General features: G+C 36.5%; 1 protein-coding gene across 4 annotated transcripts in view; it reads right to left on the reverse strand.

Annotated features, from left to right (window-relative positions):
- Positions 1-17,121, reverse strand: part of MED13L (mediator complex subunit 13L) — a 320,312-nt gene that overhangs the window by 193,621 nt on the left and 109,570 nt on the right. The window contains exon 1 of one of the 4 annotated variants that reach the window (XM_050748558.1): positions 2,476-10,412. The exons of the other annotated variants lie outside the window; for them this stretch is intronic. The gene's annotated coding sequence lies outside the window, so the exon portion shown is untranslated. Of the gene's footprint in view, positions 1-2,475; positions 10,413-17,121 lie in introns of those variants that run through there. 4 annotated transcript variants of the gene reach the window in all.

Raw genomic sequence — 17,121 nt, forward strand, 5'->3', positions numbered from 1 at the left:
CAAGTTTTGGAAAATCAAAATTAGCCATAATGTGCAAAAACAAAATGATGCCATCTGCCTATAGCAGCTATGGGAACGATACAGACTAATGAGTGCCTTATTTTTAACCTTCCTAAGGGTGAAAGTCAACAAGTGAAAGAACAGAGACAGAGGGGCAAAAGGTAAAATAGGTCTTTTAGAAATACATTTTCTAAATCTAAGGACATTCAGATACATCAACTCTCGACTTCTACTCCCTATCCTTTCTCACCTTTATACTTCTGTATGTTTTCTCTGGTTTGTCCAAGATTCTCAAATGCAAATTTCTGAATGCCAAATCCTACTTATCTGGACCCCTCAAATACAACCTCTTTCTTTACCACTATACATTCAATGAAAAGTCGTCCCTCTCCATTCATAATCTCCTAAGCATTTTCACTGATCCTGTCTTTTAGTATTTGCAGACTCTATCCTATATGGAAATACATTTGTTTCATACAGGTTCTCTCTCCCCTGCTGGATTATAAACTCCTTGTGGATACAATCTCCATATAAATCCCCAAAGGGCTGTGAAAATAGAGTAAATACTCAGTAAATGCCTGCCAAATCAAAGAGGAACAAAAAGTAGTTTTTCCAAAGTCTGAAATTATTTTCAGCATAATTTTATTATACCATAATTATATTACTGTTTCCATTTCTAAATAATCTTTAACAGCAGCAAATGGTTCATATCCTGCTAACAAGAGGTAATAAGATATTGTTTGCGGTTTTTTGTTTTGCTTGGAGATAGGTGATTAAAGTGTCAAGTTTTGTCTGCAGCTAAGTTTCTTCAACTTCAAGAATATGTCTACCATGCAAAGAATGCAAGCCACAGTCTGGTACATTTCGTATCATCCTTGGGGGATTTCCTACTCACTTGCGGTCTGCCACCTTCCCTGCACTGTCAGAAGACCAGAGGGGCATAGAGGTCAAGATTTGGAAACACGGGACTCCATCTTTACCCCACACCCAATGGTGTGGGACTCCATCTTTACCCCACACCCAATGGTGTGGGGGGAAAAGCAACCAAGGATAGGAGTGTTCAATGTTGGAAAACAATTTAGGAGAAATAATTAAATGAAACCTGAGTATTATAGTATGGTTAATAAGAAAATGCCCTTTTTTAAAAAGATGCATACTGAAGTATATGTTATGGTTTATGAGACTTGCTCTAAAACTTTCAAGAAAAAGTAGACAGAGTAAATCTTACAAAATATTAACTAGTATTAAATATAGGTGAAATGTAAATGGGAGTTCAGCACAATATTCTATCTAGAGTTTCATATATTTGACATTTTTCATAATAGAAGTTAAAAAGAGCAGGAAAAAAATTCTGAGTCTGTGAGATCTTAAGTCCAGTCCCAGGTAGGACACGCACCAGGTAGGACATGTAAGAGCAGAGATAAGTTACTAAACCTCTCCGAGTCATGTTCTTCATCCATTGAACGATGACAGTAATACGAGGCTCAGAATTCTCCAATAATTAAATTAGTGTGTAACATAATGAGGGCAATGACATCATATGTAACAATACAATAAATGTTAGCTATTATTACTATCCACATTCCTGCTGAAAGGTAGAATGACCTGATTAAAGAGTCTTTGTCACTATACACAGAACTTACTGAGGGGAGGGAAGTGTTTAACTGGAAGAAAAGATTGCTCACCTTTCTCAGTCTATTTGCCAAGAGATTATGGTAGCAGCTAAAAGCCAAAAATTGGAACAAAAGAAGGAAGCCAGAGTGCCACCTTCATTAGCAAGCGAAGGCAGAGTGCACATTCTGATAGCTACCACAAATCCCCATCCCACCACCACAAGTAACTGCAGAGAAGAGAACAGGAAGCAATCAATTTCTGTAATAGCAATAACCAGATATATGTCATTAACAACAAAAATCAGTTTTAACCACATGCAATACAGAATTAAAGTTAAGTGTTGTGCCCCCTTAAAGGCCAAAAGCAAGTTAAATACACTCTCCTGGAAGAAACAGCCAGTATTCCTAGGGCAACTCCTCACAGGAAGTAAATGATTCCTGTTGAAAGACACAGACTAGACACAAATATATACACACTTGCTTCTATTTTAACCCATTCCTCCTTACTGCAGGAAATTTTGAAACCAAACAGGAAATCTTTCTAACTTAAATATGCAAATAGTATATCTGGTTTAATGCTCCCTTTGTGCTGAGAATATATTTTCCTATAAAGGAAGACTTATTGACACCATGGCCTCACAAGTTCTTCTCATCCCCAAACTGACAACATTCAGATAAAAAGAACAAATAACTCCTTCATTAAAAACAGAAATGGCCTTAACGCATATACACAAATCAATGTCGGTGAAAGGAAAACTACTCAATAGGAGGTATAACAACAACAAAAATCACAGCTGCCTGGAGCACTGCTCTTGTAGCAATAGCAGAAATAGTGACAACATTAACAACAGTTTATACTTACTGAATTTTCTATGAGTCAAATGCTGTGCTAAGTGTTAACTCACGTAATCCTCACACTCAATGAAGTATTGTTCCCCACTTTGCAAATGAAGAAAATGAAATGTGGTGGTTTGCCAAAACAAAAGTCAAACAGTAAGTATCCAGGAGACAGAGAGGATTTTAACCCACACCTGACTCCAAAAGCCCATCCTATTAATTGCTGAACTACATTGCTTCTCTGGAATGGATCCTCACTCACACCTGCAATAAGCCTGGAATTTGGAACTCTGTTGTTACCAAGAGCAATTGGTGGCACTAACAATGAAAACCTAGATTCAACTTTCCACCACCCAATAAACAATTAAGTTATTTCTAGTCAGCATACTTTTAAGAAAGGAAAACTCTACTTTTTAAAGAAATAATTCCACGCAAACTATTTGTTTTTCCCATGTTGTGAGATCAAACTCACCTTCTCCAGGAAACTCTGTTCAGAATGACATTCTCTGAGGGTTCCAGATAATTAAGTATTACTTAAGAATGAAAAATTTGTGACAATAGTGCGTAAGAGACACATCAGTAACTCAATTAAATGTCAAGTACCAACATAACATAAAAGACACATATTCTTAACTTTTGACTTTTTAAAATCTATGAAAAATTAGGTATTAAATCCAACCACAGAAAATAAGTATTGAACTTTTTAAAGCAATATTTTTGGATAAAGATATTCTTTTTATTTGTGTGTTGGTGGTAGTGGTGTTTTTGTTTCTATTTTTGAAAAAGAGGCTCACTCTGTCACCCAGGCTGGAGTACAGTTGGCACAATCTCGGCTCACTGCAATCTCCGCCTCCTGGGTTTAAGCAATTCTCCTGCCTCAGTCTCCCAAGCAGCTGGGACTTCAGGCATGCACTACTACACCTGGCTAATTTTTGTATTTTTAGTAGAGATGGGGTTTCACCATGTTGGTCAGTCTGGTCTCGAACTCTTGACCTCGAGTGATCCACTTGCCTTGACCTCCGTGTTGGGATTACAGGTGTGAGCCACCATGCCTGGCCAAGATATTCTCTTATGGCCAGGCACCGCGGCTCATGCCAGTAATCACAGCACTTTGGGAGGCCAAGGTGGGAGGATTACTTGAGTCCAGGAGTTCAAGATCAGCCTAGGCAACATAGAGAAACCCTGTCTCTACAAAAAATTTAAAAATTAGCCAGGTGTGGGTGGTACACACCCAAAGTCCCAGCTACTTGGGAAACTGAGGTGGGAGGACTGCTTGAGCCCAGAGGTTCCAGATTGCAGTGAACCACGATCATGCCACTGTACTCCAACCTGAGTGACAGAGCAAGACCCTGTCTCAAAAAAAAAAAGATAATCTCTTTAATGTTCTGAATACTTCCAAATGCCAAATTTCTTTTAAATCAATTAAATTTAATGATAAAAGGTCAACAGTCTTGATAGAGCAAACATACCACAGTTCAGTCACACAATACGTATTTGAGGTTTTCTCATGGAAACGTTTACAACACTAAAATAGTACCTTTTGATCCAAGCCTGTTAGAGCTGTGGGCAGTGCTAGAGTTCATTTCACTGCTGAAGTTACATTTTGCCACACAAAGTCTTCAACAAAGAGTGTATGGTTCTCACTTTTCTATAACCAAGATTTAAAGGAAACAAAACCTTGAAACTGTTAATATATTAAGTATTCTTTGCTGTTGCTATTCATAAAAATTGTGTCTGTTCTTCAAAACACAAAAACCTAAATATATTGATTCTAGGTCCTAAGTATTTATTCACTCTTCCATTTTAATAAAATAATCAGATACATAATTATAGAACCAATATGTATTTTGATATTAGAAATACTACGGTGGTGGGTAGAAAATATCATTTCCATTATTGTGTATATAAATTTATACTCTATTTTTCTTATTCCACTCAATAAAGGAAAAATTTCTGCACAATTACTTTCATGTTTCTATAGGCAATTCACTCTAGAATGGTTTTTCTTAAACCTTTGACTTTACTTCATGCTATTATCATAAATAACTATCATGTTTTTATTTGTACAAAAACATGAAATTCTTTAACTTTATAATATTATTAGCAATATGTTAAGGTTCAACTTCATCAATTTTTTTTAATTTTTGCATTGGTATAAGTATCTTTCCAACTATATGATGAATGTCTCCAGCAAAAGAAGTTATAACTTGCAACTTTCCACTGAAGCATATATCATACATAAGATATGAGTACATCCATTAGGATTCCATTTTTAACTCCAAATTAACAAATGAAGGAATACTGAATTGCAGGCAGCACAGTATAAATGTAAAGCCTCCAATTTCTTTAAAAAAAAAAAAAAAAACCCTTTTATAGTCCAAAATGAAATTCAATACATCTGATGGGGACGCAGGGGTATTCATTTCAAAGTTTAGCATCAGTGGCAAGTTAAGGAAAAGATGTTGCACGCTGCAGGCCAAGTTTCCAAGTACCAACCTCTTCCTTACACACAAGTATCAATGAATTAAAGGTATAAACTACTAAGCAAAGTTTTAAAAGAAAATGTTTAAGTTCAGAAGAGGTTTTGTGTACCTTATTTTGTAAGAATATTTAAGCTCAGAGTTCTGAAAATGCAATATATTTTATCTGAAGTGTTCCCTCAAATGAGAGGATATATAACTAGCAAGTACTGACTTCTTATCAGCCCTCCCTCCTAAAGTAGGGGTGGCCATTATGCCTAACTCATAAACTGCAGAGTAGAGCAAAAGTAATATCCCCTCCATTGGCCTGTCTCCCTTTGCCTTTTTCTGTGATGTGGACACACAATGTGGCTCCAATGCTGGAATACAAGACAGAAGCTGCACATTGAGGATGAAAGAGCAACTAGACAGAAGGAGCCCAGATTCTTGACACCATGGTAAAACTACCATAATAGTCCTGGGCTTTTGCTCTCAGGATATTGAGAGAGACAGTGAGAAAGAGAGAGAGAAACTAGTATCCACTGCTGTTATTTTAGGTCTTGTACTATAACAGTCAAGCTGTATCCTAAAAATCCAGATTGCACAGCCTCAACACTTGCCACCAAAACATAAATCAAAAAACTTTTTCATCTTTATTGTCATATTTCCCATACTTAAATGTTCTTCCCTTCATTAACCACCGTGTTACGCCTTTCGTAATATTCACAGTATAGTGACTAACTATAGTATACTAACTAGTATTTACTTAATATACTTATCCCTCAAGTATAGTTCACTATACTAGAATTTACTTGATTTACTTATTATACTTATCTCCCAAAAAATAAACTGTCTGAGGACAGGGACCATGTCTCTCTTCACAGCTGTATCCCCACCACCAGCACAGTGCCTACTGTATATCTGAAAAACAGAACAAATTACACAAATCCTTCAGCACTCCAGCCTTTGTTAATCTCTCTCTTTCCTAAACTCCTAAAGGATCTATGCTTTATGCCATATACAAGTCTATCAGTAGTACACTACTCCTTTCTTTGGCAAATGTTTTGTCTAATCCTCCTCTTCTCAACATAACTGAACTACTTGAGTGCAAGAGCACTATGCATCCTACTACTTCTCTGTTTTACAGTAAGCACACAAATACCTGTTGAATGGTGAAGTTGTTTCTCACAAAGGTGAATACGCCAACATTCCCCCACAATATTTAGTCTTATAATGCAAACATTACATTATGGTGCTTTTGTGGTTCTCACAAAGACAAACTTCTATTCTCTTTAAACTTCAAACTGTACTTCTGGAGAAAGGGTGAAAATCCCAGTGTGTTTTGAAAGATACACGATCAACACTGAGCCCTTAGTGCCCAAGCATAAAGTCAATGTGAGGCAAGCCCCTTGCACCAGCAACAGTAGGAGCAAAGAGGCAATTATTATACATAAGATGGAGGTGAGAGCTGGCAGGATCAGAATACTGGTTGTCACAGCCCACTGATATTTTCTGAATAGAAGACAGTCCAGAGTAAAAACAAAACAATTAAACTGGATATTGAAAGGTAAGCAGTAGATGGGGAGTCCTGGGATGCAAGCTGCAAGGATCCAGAAACCAAACAGGAAACAGATGAACGCAGGTCAGAGGAGAAATTCAAGGGAAAAAAAAAGAAAAAATCCGGAAACAGACTGTGGTCATCTCTTATTCTATATACTGTAAGACAAGGCAAGAGCTTATCTCAAAACCTAGGATGACTTCAACTGGAAATGAAGGGGAAGGTGAAAGGAACAGAGGATGGGACATTTTGGGCATTTGAAATCCAGTTTGACATTATCAGTAATGAACTAACTATTAGAATTCTGGATGAAGATTGCTTCTTCAGAATTAGTATTCAAAGAAAGTATCCTATTTCAAAAATCCAACTATTTAAATTCAGAGCCAATCTCAGCACGGTCCTATTTGCTGCTAGTGACAGTAGTGGAATATATGTGTACGTCTGTAGAAGCAATGGGCAAAGATAAGTCTGATTTGGTGATATTTAAACAATACATGATATTAACTCTAAGAATCTGAAAGAAGAGAAAAATTGAGTATATGATGCACTCCAGTTAGATTATATTCATAAAAGATTTAGTATCTGCAAATAAATCTACCAACAAAGTAACAGACAAAAATTAGGGATAAAATGAAATAAGGAAAAGAGGCAATGAGGAATCAAAATTAATGCTCATGTGACTAGCGCTGTGGTAATGTTGATAATTTTCAAATAGTGGAATTTACTATGTCAGTCACTTTAAATATATTATCTCACTTAATTTCTGTAACCTTAATATCGCCCATTCTACAGATGATAGTAATGCACAGAAAGCTAAAGTAACCTCACATGGCTAGTGAGCAGTTCAACTGTATTTAGATATTTTTCTATTCTGTAACAAACCCAGAAATTTAAAAAGAAATGGCTCATGTCAACAATCAACCAATAGTTCTTAACACATCTTATTTCTCTAGGGAAACTGAAAAATATGTTCAATTCTACCTTCCTTCAACAACAACAACTTCAACAAAACAAAAAAATCACCACCACAACTTTCTAGGAAAGGATTTTCTGAGTTTGTCTAAGTTTTAAAACAAGGGCAACATTAAGAGTTAAAGATCAACAGTATTCCATTTATTTAGAAGCCTCTTAAAATAAATAAATGAATTCTCTATTTTGTGCCACTGAATACTACAGGATCAAAGTAAAGCTTCTGAGATTATTATGTCCAACAAATAAAGGTCGCAATCTCAGAGTTTATGTAGACATCACAAAAACTGTCTCAATAGAAGTGGTTATTTTAGAACTGGCTGTCTGCCCAGAGAATGCCAGAATACATTTTCACCAAGTGGTCAGAAAAAGAAGCAGATGGATTTGAATTCTATTTTATATCGACTAAAGTCCAAATAACACCAGAATACAATTTCCTCTCATTACTTTTATATATAATTAGACTTAGAAAGGTGAGCAGGTAATTAAAAGAAAAATGTATAATTCACTTTTTATCACTCTAACTTACAGTTCACCACATTCCCATATACTTTCAACTTAATTTTAATTTAATTTTAGAGATTTTAAGAAAAAAGTATTCAAGTATCATTACTGATACCTTGTTTTGAAAGCTAACATTTGTCAAAATGATTTAATATTTAAAAGATATGAAAGGTATATTTAAATGTATGGAATTAAAAAGGTGGTACTGTGTGTGTGAATACAGTTATTTACAGACCATATCAGCCACATCTACATATTTAATTCCCTAACAGCTTCTCTTGCTTTTTAAATTAAATCTTCAATTTTACAATAACTGATTCTCAAGAGAAAGGGATTATAAATGTACCATATCCTGCTCTTTATTTAAAAGCAGCAGCACAAAATAATAAAGAGCTAACTAATGTGGTCCCAATGATTACTGTACATTTCATTAAAATTTCATCTCTCTGTCCCATTTAAGGACTCACTACACGCTTCTGGCCTACATGGAATTTGTAACGCAGACCCTGTGGTTTCTACTCCCTGAAGATTACTTCACTACTTGCACAGGAACAAAATAATATAAACTAAAAAATAATTTATACCATATTTACAGCTGAGTTTTCCAATAATTCTGCTACAATTCAAACTATCAACATATCGTCAGGTTAAATTCCATTACAACGAAAGAGACAGATATTTAAATTTTTTCACAAAGGAATTTAAAGTCCCAAATAACTGTTCATTCAATTAACTAATAGTTTTAAAACAGTAACTAATTCTTAAGCAATAAGGTCTTTTAACTGCTACGGTTTTTTTGGTTTGTTTTTCTTTTTTTGGCAACACACATTTCAACACTACTGAATAAACAAACTTAGTCCAAACAAAACCATTTAGGTGAGCCACCATGCATCATGATAGTGGCCAACTCTGGAGAGCCCTGCAATAGTCACCCGAGAAGGAGCACGATGTAGCAGGAAACCTGGATCTGCCTCTACTATGAAAACTGGACAAGTCATATGAAACTGAACAAGTCATAAGGAACTGGACAAAACACTTAGCTCCTTTGGGCCTTGGCTCTAATCTGTAGGAAGAGGCTGGACTGGATCCAAATTTAAAAAAAAAAAAAAAAAGCGTCTCACCCTGTCACCAGGCTTGAGTGCAGTGGGCATGATCAGGGCTCCCTGTAGCCTCGAACTCCTGGGCTCAAGCCATTTCATTTCTCCTACCTCAGCCTCCTGAGTAGCAGGACTGCAGGCACACATAACCACACCCAACATTTTTTTTTTTTTTTTTTTTTTTGTACAGACAGGGTCTCACTATATTGCCTAGGCTGGTCTCAAACCCTTGGGCTCAAGTGATCCTCCTGCCTCAGCCTCCCAAAGTGCTGAGATTATAGGCGTGAGTCACCTTGCCTGGCCTGCAAACTTTCTAAAAAGAATTCTGGCTACAGTAAAGCCTCCAGTATAAATGGACAAAAGTAGGTGTCTTAATTTATTTTATGCTGCTATAACAGAATATCTGAGACTGGATAATTTATGAAGAAAAGAAACATATTTCTTACAGTTCTGGCTGAGAAGTCCAAGAACGTGAGGCCTGCATCTGATAAGGGTCTTCATTTTACATCATCCCAGGGCAGAGGGCAGAAGAGCAAGAGACGGTGCACACTCCTTTATAACTAACCCACTCCCAAATAAAGACAGTAATCCATTCATAGGGGCAGACTCCTCATGACCTAATCACCTAATAGGCCCCAACTCCCAACACTGCTGCACCAGGGATTAAATTTCTAACACACGAACTTTGGAGGACACATTCAAACCACATCAGTGGACCTGCACTGACCTCCTTCTCCCACAGCAGCTCCTAAAACAGTTCTGGAAGTGGCTAAGTACTCAGGGAACAAAGTCTGAAAATCTAAAGAGCTTGGAAATATATGTGTGTGTATATATATATAAGTGTATATATATATATACACACTTCCCAACCACCTTCCAGTATTAACCCCCAAATTCTTTTTACTTTGATTAAATTAATATGAAGACCTCCCACAACACTGCTGCTCCCAAAAATATCAATAAGAAATCAGATAAAGCAATTACATGTAACAAATATTTACTATTTACTAGGTGCTAGATCCTGAGAATTAATGATGAGTAGAACAAAGCCTCTCCCCCTAAAAGAGAGCCCACAAGCTACAGGAGACAGATCTAAGCAACTACAGCGCAAACAAGCAAAAGTTACTGTGGATTTAGCAAAGTATGCCAGGTAAAACACACAGGAGGAGCTGCTTTCTCAAACCAGAGGTCAGGAAAGGCTTCCCAGAAAAAATTACGTCTACGCTAACAAAACAAATACATATGCCTTGAATATAAGATGACAGTGTTTTAACCTGCATAAATTCACTTGTGTTTCTAACCTAACCACTCCCCTCATCAAGATTCTTCACTATTTATCCATATGCTCTCTATCCCCTTTATATATATCTTTTTTTAGAAAGAAAGAAAGAAAGAAAGAAAGAAAGAAAGAAAGAAAGAAAGAAAGAAAGAAAGAGAGAGAGAGAAAGAAAAGAAAAGAAAGAAAGAAAGAGAGAGAGAGAAAGGAAGGAAGGAAGGAAGGAAGGAAGGAAGGAAGGAAGGGAGGGAGGGAGGGAGGGAGGGAGGGAGGGAGGGAGGGAGGTCTAACAAGTTCTTAGGCGATGGGAGGAAAAAGAAAAGAAACACAATCTTGTATAACTGACAATGGCTACATCCATGTGAATACCCCATATGAGAATAATAACTTTTCAAGTGTTAACAAAATGGAGTCACTCGTGCCAAATGCCATATAATCAAACTGCAACTGTAAGAAAGCAGATAGATTCCAAAACAGATGAGTTTTTCCTAAAAACAGGAGATTCTAGCCTGAGTCAGAATAAGAAAGTCCCCTCTGCTTTAACCCTTATAAAAAAAAGTAAACTGAAGTCGTCTATTGTTAACTAATCAGCTTCTTTTTCCTACTCTTCCGTTTCCTCATTCCCACCTCATAAAACCCAATAGTCTGCCATTGCCCAGTGGAAGCTCTGATCCTATTAGAATGGAGGCTGCACCGATTCATGAATCGAGAATAAAAGCCAATTAGATACATAACTAAATGAGTTTTAATTTTGTCTTCTGACGCAAGAGTAAAAGTGGATATGGAAATATCCATGTGAGTGTGGATTAATACAACAGGGTTAACGATTGCTAAGCCTGCATGGTTTAACTCCATCCATGGATTTCATATTGAGGGAAACGGCATAATCTTTCAGGCCCAAAGACATTTTAAATTTTTTAATGTTATCACATGTTCCCAACTCAACCTAGAAATCATTTAATCAATGTTTTGAGAAGAATTAAGTACTTACTTAGTATTACTTCAGAAACAAAATTCGTATTACTTCAGAAACAATAAAATTCATGTATCTCCAAATAAACCTATTTGGAAAATAATATAATATGATCTTATCTTGACCATTAATCTGTACATACAATTCCTCATGTTATACTTTTATGTCAAGTGACTTTTTCTATTTTTCTCTTTTACTATATCTTAACATTTTAATTGGTAAAAATTCAAGTTGAACTGATCATTAAAGTCTTATTAAATCAAGACTTTTAAAAATAATAAAAAATAAAGAAAGAGACAAGGTCTTGCTATATTGTCTAGGCTGAACTAGATTCAAACTCCTGGGCTCAAGAGTTCCTCCGACCTCAGTCTTCAGAGTAGTTGGGACTACAACTCAGGACACCATGCTGAGTTTAAATCAAGACATTTTTAATGAAAAATACAATTATTTCAGAATTTTTTATGACTTGGGACAATGGCAAGACTGAAGTTTACTTTTGCTTAAACTATTTCTTCTCAAATAGTTACAAAATACAAACAAAACTGCCTAATATATTCGTGAAACAAAACAAAGGTTTAGGTATGACAGAAGACACCAGAGGCAGGTATTTACAAATCAGTAAGCTAACTGCACTATCATCCTTATTAACTAAAAAGCCCTATCAAGTCTATGACATTGAATATATCTCTTTATACAATAAAAATTCATGAATAATTGCACTGTTTATAAGGTGAATAATTTTTTTTTTTTTTTAAGACGGAGTCTTGCTCTGTCACCCAGGCTGGAGGGCAATGGCGCAATCTCGGCTCACTGCAACCTCTGCCTCCCGGATTCAAGTGATTCTCCTGCCTCAGCCTCCTGAGTAGCTGGGATTACAGGTGTGCACCACCACACCCAGCTAATTTTTGTATTTTTAGTAGAGACAGGGTTTCACCATGTTGGTCAGGCTGGTCTCGAACTCCTGACCTCATGATCCACCTGCCTCAGCCTCCCAAAGTGCTGGGATTACACCACACCCTGCCAAAGTGAAGAATTTTTAAGTGTATTGAAAAGGGTATTTACAAAAATTCATAGTAAAGCTCTTCTAAATAGAGAAGTACACATATCATACGTAATAACTGCTTAGAGGTGAATTAAGCTGAAATTGCATTTTTGAATTTTTTATAAAGGAGACTATTTCCTAATATAAACCAATCTCCCGGTAATATCTTCAAATTGCTAAGCCTATACTAAAGAAATCAAATTCACAATAATGGTATACTTCAATGCCATAATATCAAATGAATAAAGCAGTAATTTTCTTCATTCACTGAAGGCAGCACAGGACAAAAGAAGTAAAACTGAAAATGTTCTTCTTGGGAGAAAAAGGGAAATATTTTAAGTTCAATGGTAAGAGGTGACCTATGTAAAATTCATCAGAATATTTATCAGAAATTCTTATACACTTAAAAAGAAACAGGTCCATTCACAAGTTCACAAGCTATGACTGGGTTCAATGCTTGCTGCTCTTTGAGCACAGTACTTGATCATATCCATTTCATTTCCCATCAGCACTATGCACCAAGACACATCAAAGTGCACATCAAATAAAAAAACTGAATAGTTTCTTACCACAAAGCTTCATTTTTGTTATTTCACAGATAGATATAAAAATGTATTTAAACAATCTCAAATCATTCACTCATGAGATGACCCCCCATCAACAATTCAACTTCCTCAGCCAAAACCCTGTAAGTATGAAAAAAAAAACAAACCAACAACAAAAAAGGAGACTTAGGAACATAATAATACAAAAAAGAAACATATTTTGTTTATTTTTTTAACTGAAACAGAGGCTGCTGCAGCTGCAGGAGCCTTTTCTGACTGATGTGACATGAGTTGCTACATTTAAAACTAGACGCTTTAAACAGATGGCTATTCAGTTAAAGGCTTCAGGCATTATCTCCCACACTTGGTCACGGTTGCCAAGGAAGAGGGCACTAGTTTTCCACTACAGCTTCAGTATAATTGCACACAGGACCACAGATTGACCACTGACAATTACATACATGACATCACAGATTTGGTGAATGTGACTGCTAACCGATGTCACACTGTCTTTTAAGAGTATTGCTAGTTACAAAGAAAGCACCAAGAAACAGACATTAAAGCCTAGGTATAGAATGAATTTTAGCCTGAAATGTAGGCTATAGCAAACATACAATTCAAGAACCACTCTATACTAATAAATATTTCAAGTTATGTTTACTTTCAGTCTTTTGTTCATGTCTGAATTTTCACTGCCACAGCAATAATGAGCAACAAGTGTAGCTGGAGTATAAACCAATTAAAGATCACCTTGTACTCATATAAGTTTTTTGAATCAGCTTCCAAAAGCATATCTGCAATACATGCTTAAGAATATTATAGTCTTCATGTACCTACTTTTGGATTATGAGTCAATATTAATCATCCAAAGAAGTACAGCAGTCTTCAGCACTAGTGCTGCAGTAGTAAAACTTTGGAAGAACTGACATTCAGACTTCTGATACAAAAACATGATAGAATCTGTCCTCAAGAAATCTGATAGAAACTGCCCCTCTGAAGTTCTGTCCAAGACAGAAAGGGCTAAAGGCAATGAACAAGGCACCACCCGCGCACCCCCCGCCCCTTTTTTTTTTTTGGATTACTAGACAAACTTTCTGACTAGAATGCCTATGTCCACCTTTTTTTTTTTGAGACAAGAGTCTCGCTCTGTCACCAAGGCTGGAGTGCAGTGGCATGATCTTAGCTCACTGCAACCTCCGCCCCCCGGGTTCACACCATTCTCCTGCCTCAGCCTGCTGAGTAGCTGGGACTATAGGCGCTCGCCACCAAGCTTGGCTAATTTTTTTGTATTTTCAGTAGAGACAGGGTTTCACTGTGTTAGCCAGATGGTCTCGATCTCCTGACCTTGTGATCCATCCGCCTCGGCCTCCCAAAGTGCTGGGATTACAGGCATGAGCCACCACACCTGGCCTGCCTATGTCCACTTTTGGCATGCACCTCTGCCACCTTGCACATTGTAAACTAACAGAGTTTCACCATTCCTGTCTCATTTCCCAACCATTCACCTTCCTCAAGACCCCACCTTCAATTTCTGTTTAAAATATGTAACATGGATTCTCTTTGTCTTTTTAAGATAAAGACCCAAATCCTTATCACTGCCTGAAGGCCCTTCTGTGGCTACACTATGCCTAGTCTATCCCTATCTGCCCTCAGGTGGGCCTCATCTGATCGCATGCTCTCAGGTATTCTCTCCACTACAGCTACATTGGTCTTTCATTCCTGGAATACAATATGCCACCTGCCACCAAGGGCTGCTGTCCTTTCTGCTATAAAATATTGTCATTCCTCTCCTCATCTACTTCAAGTATATTCTAACTTTCAGATCTCAGTTCAAATGCCCCCTTATCAGGTAAACCACTTTTCTGGTCAGGCGCAGTGGCTCATGCCTGTAATTCTAGCACTTTGGGAGGCTGAGGCAGGAGGATCACCTGAGGCCAGGAGGTGAAGAACAGCCTGGGCAACATGGTAAAACCTCAGGGTGATGGCTAATACTGAGTGTCAACTTGATTGGATTGAGGGACACAAAGTATCAATCCTGGGTGTGTCTGTGCAGGTGTTGCCAAAAGAGATTAACATTTGAGTCAGTGGGCTGGGAAAAGCAGATCCACCCTTAATGTGGTGGGCACAATCTTATCAGCTTCCAGCAAATATAAAGCAGGCAGAAGTTCTGTCCCTCTAAGAAAAACCGGACTAATACACCCATCTCTACTAAAAATACAAAAATTAGCCAGGCGCTGGCCCGTGTAGTCCCAACTACTCGGGAAGCTAAGGCATAAGAATCGCTTAGGCCTGGGAGGCAGAGGTTGCAGTGAGCTAAGATTGCAATGCTGCATTCCAGCCTGGGCAACAGAGCGAGACAATGTCATTCATTCATTAATTAACGAACCATTTTTCTGGCCTCTTATTAAGTCTAATCACCATATTATCTATACAGCACCATACTGCTCATAATCGTACTTATCTTCATTGCAGTTTTATTTGTGTTATCTTATTAATACCTGCCCCCTACCCAGCCAATAACCTAAATCCAAAGATTGCACACACCAAGTTTGTTTTTACTCCCCAGTGCTTTACTACAGTGGCTGGCACAAACTAAGCACTTAAGAAATATTTGTTGAATGAATAAGTACAGAGAAGGATTTAAAAAATTAATATGCATCATTCAATAGAAAAATTTAGTATCACATTTTTCAATCGCAGTCCTACCATTCTTTATTGAAATAAAAAAAATTGTGAAAAGAACTCTTTAAGGATCAAATTTCTCATCCTTTGACTTCAAGTATGAAGATAAAATTCTTCATACATGACCCCATAAATTTATGCCACGAAACTCTATGCTCAAAACTAAAATCTTTAAAAACCAGACTGTGCTTTAAAGAAACAAAAAATTAAAGATGAGTTTGTAAAGACAGAAAAATGGATTAAAAAGAAATCTCAGGCAGAAAAGAAACTCTTCAAAAGAGCATAAATGTTCTATAGAGAAGAATGTATTTTATTGTTACAATACAAAGATACTAGGGTATGGAGTTGTTGGTGAGATTAATATTATGTTTACAAATGAAAAGGATCCCTCAAATACAAGCAGTTTAAACAACCGTTTGATCAAAAGAAATGGGGTGCAAAAGATTTGATGCCAGGCTATTAAGTAGACAACGCTCTATTTTAAAAAATGCAACAATGGACAGGCCAGTAGCTACTGTGTAACATTCATTTTTCCTCTTTAGAGCTATGTTGACTTACAGATTTGGGGGTTTAACGTTTCCCCACAATATTTACACTTTAAAAATATCTTGTTCTTTCAGTAAGGGCCATCACTTATAAGTATTTATTTTTTGTGGAGATCACTTTGAGGTGTCAAAACACTCAATTCATCATATTCTGTGGACTATACTCCATTAGGACATGAGTGCTGTGGAGAGACCTAACTATAATTCTCAAATGGTAACCATGTAAGTTTAGCTACCCTAAGACAGACTGCTACTGCCATGTAGATATTCCACTGTAGTCTTTCTTCACCTAGATTTTTATTTTCTTGACTTTTTCATTATTGCTTAATTGCTAACAATTCCTTTTGACATATATTGATCATGCTAATAGCTATAACATGGCCTTTTGTGCCTAAAATTGATGGACTATATTTAATACAAATCTATATGTATTGACAAACAAGTTTATTTAATGATGTTTATTCAAAGGAATGACATTTTCTAGACAGCACTTTTCACATTTGAAATATTGAAGATAAAATGCTAGCTTTAAAAAAAATAAAAATCATTTTAACACTTATATATTGATTCGTAAAACACAATTTTCCTAAACACGTTATTTTCATAGATAGCTAAGCCACATGTACCAATCCTACCACCATCGCCTACTGAACCAGTCTAACCCTGTGCACTACAGACTACCAGAAGTATGAAACAAAGAGTCACATGAATATACCTTTCAAGGTTCAAAAAAAAGAAATTTTTATTTATAAATATAAACACTGTATGTTACAAAGACTTAACTAAATTAATAATAAGAACAAATAAGAGCATTAAACAGAAGTAACATGCCTTTTATTTAACTCCACAAACAGTGTCTTGTGCTTAATAAACATTTTTCTGGCCAAAAAAAAAAAAAAAAAAAAAAGGTACAAGGTGACGAGAAGCTATTAACTGTCAAACAAAAACAACACTAGATAATAGAGAGAGGTATCACAGAAATTTACTACTGTGAAGCAGAGATACACTAACAGGCCTTCTT

The sequence above is a fragment of the Macaca thibetana genome, chromosome 11 (genome assembly GCF_024542745.1).
Source record: "Macaca thibetana thibetana isolate TM-01 chromosome 11, ASM2454274v1, whole genome shotgun sequence".
NCBI classification, from domain to species: domain Eukaryota; kingdom Metazoa; phylum Chordata; class Mammalia; order Primates; family Cercopithecidae; genus Macaca; species Macaca thibetana.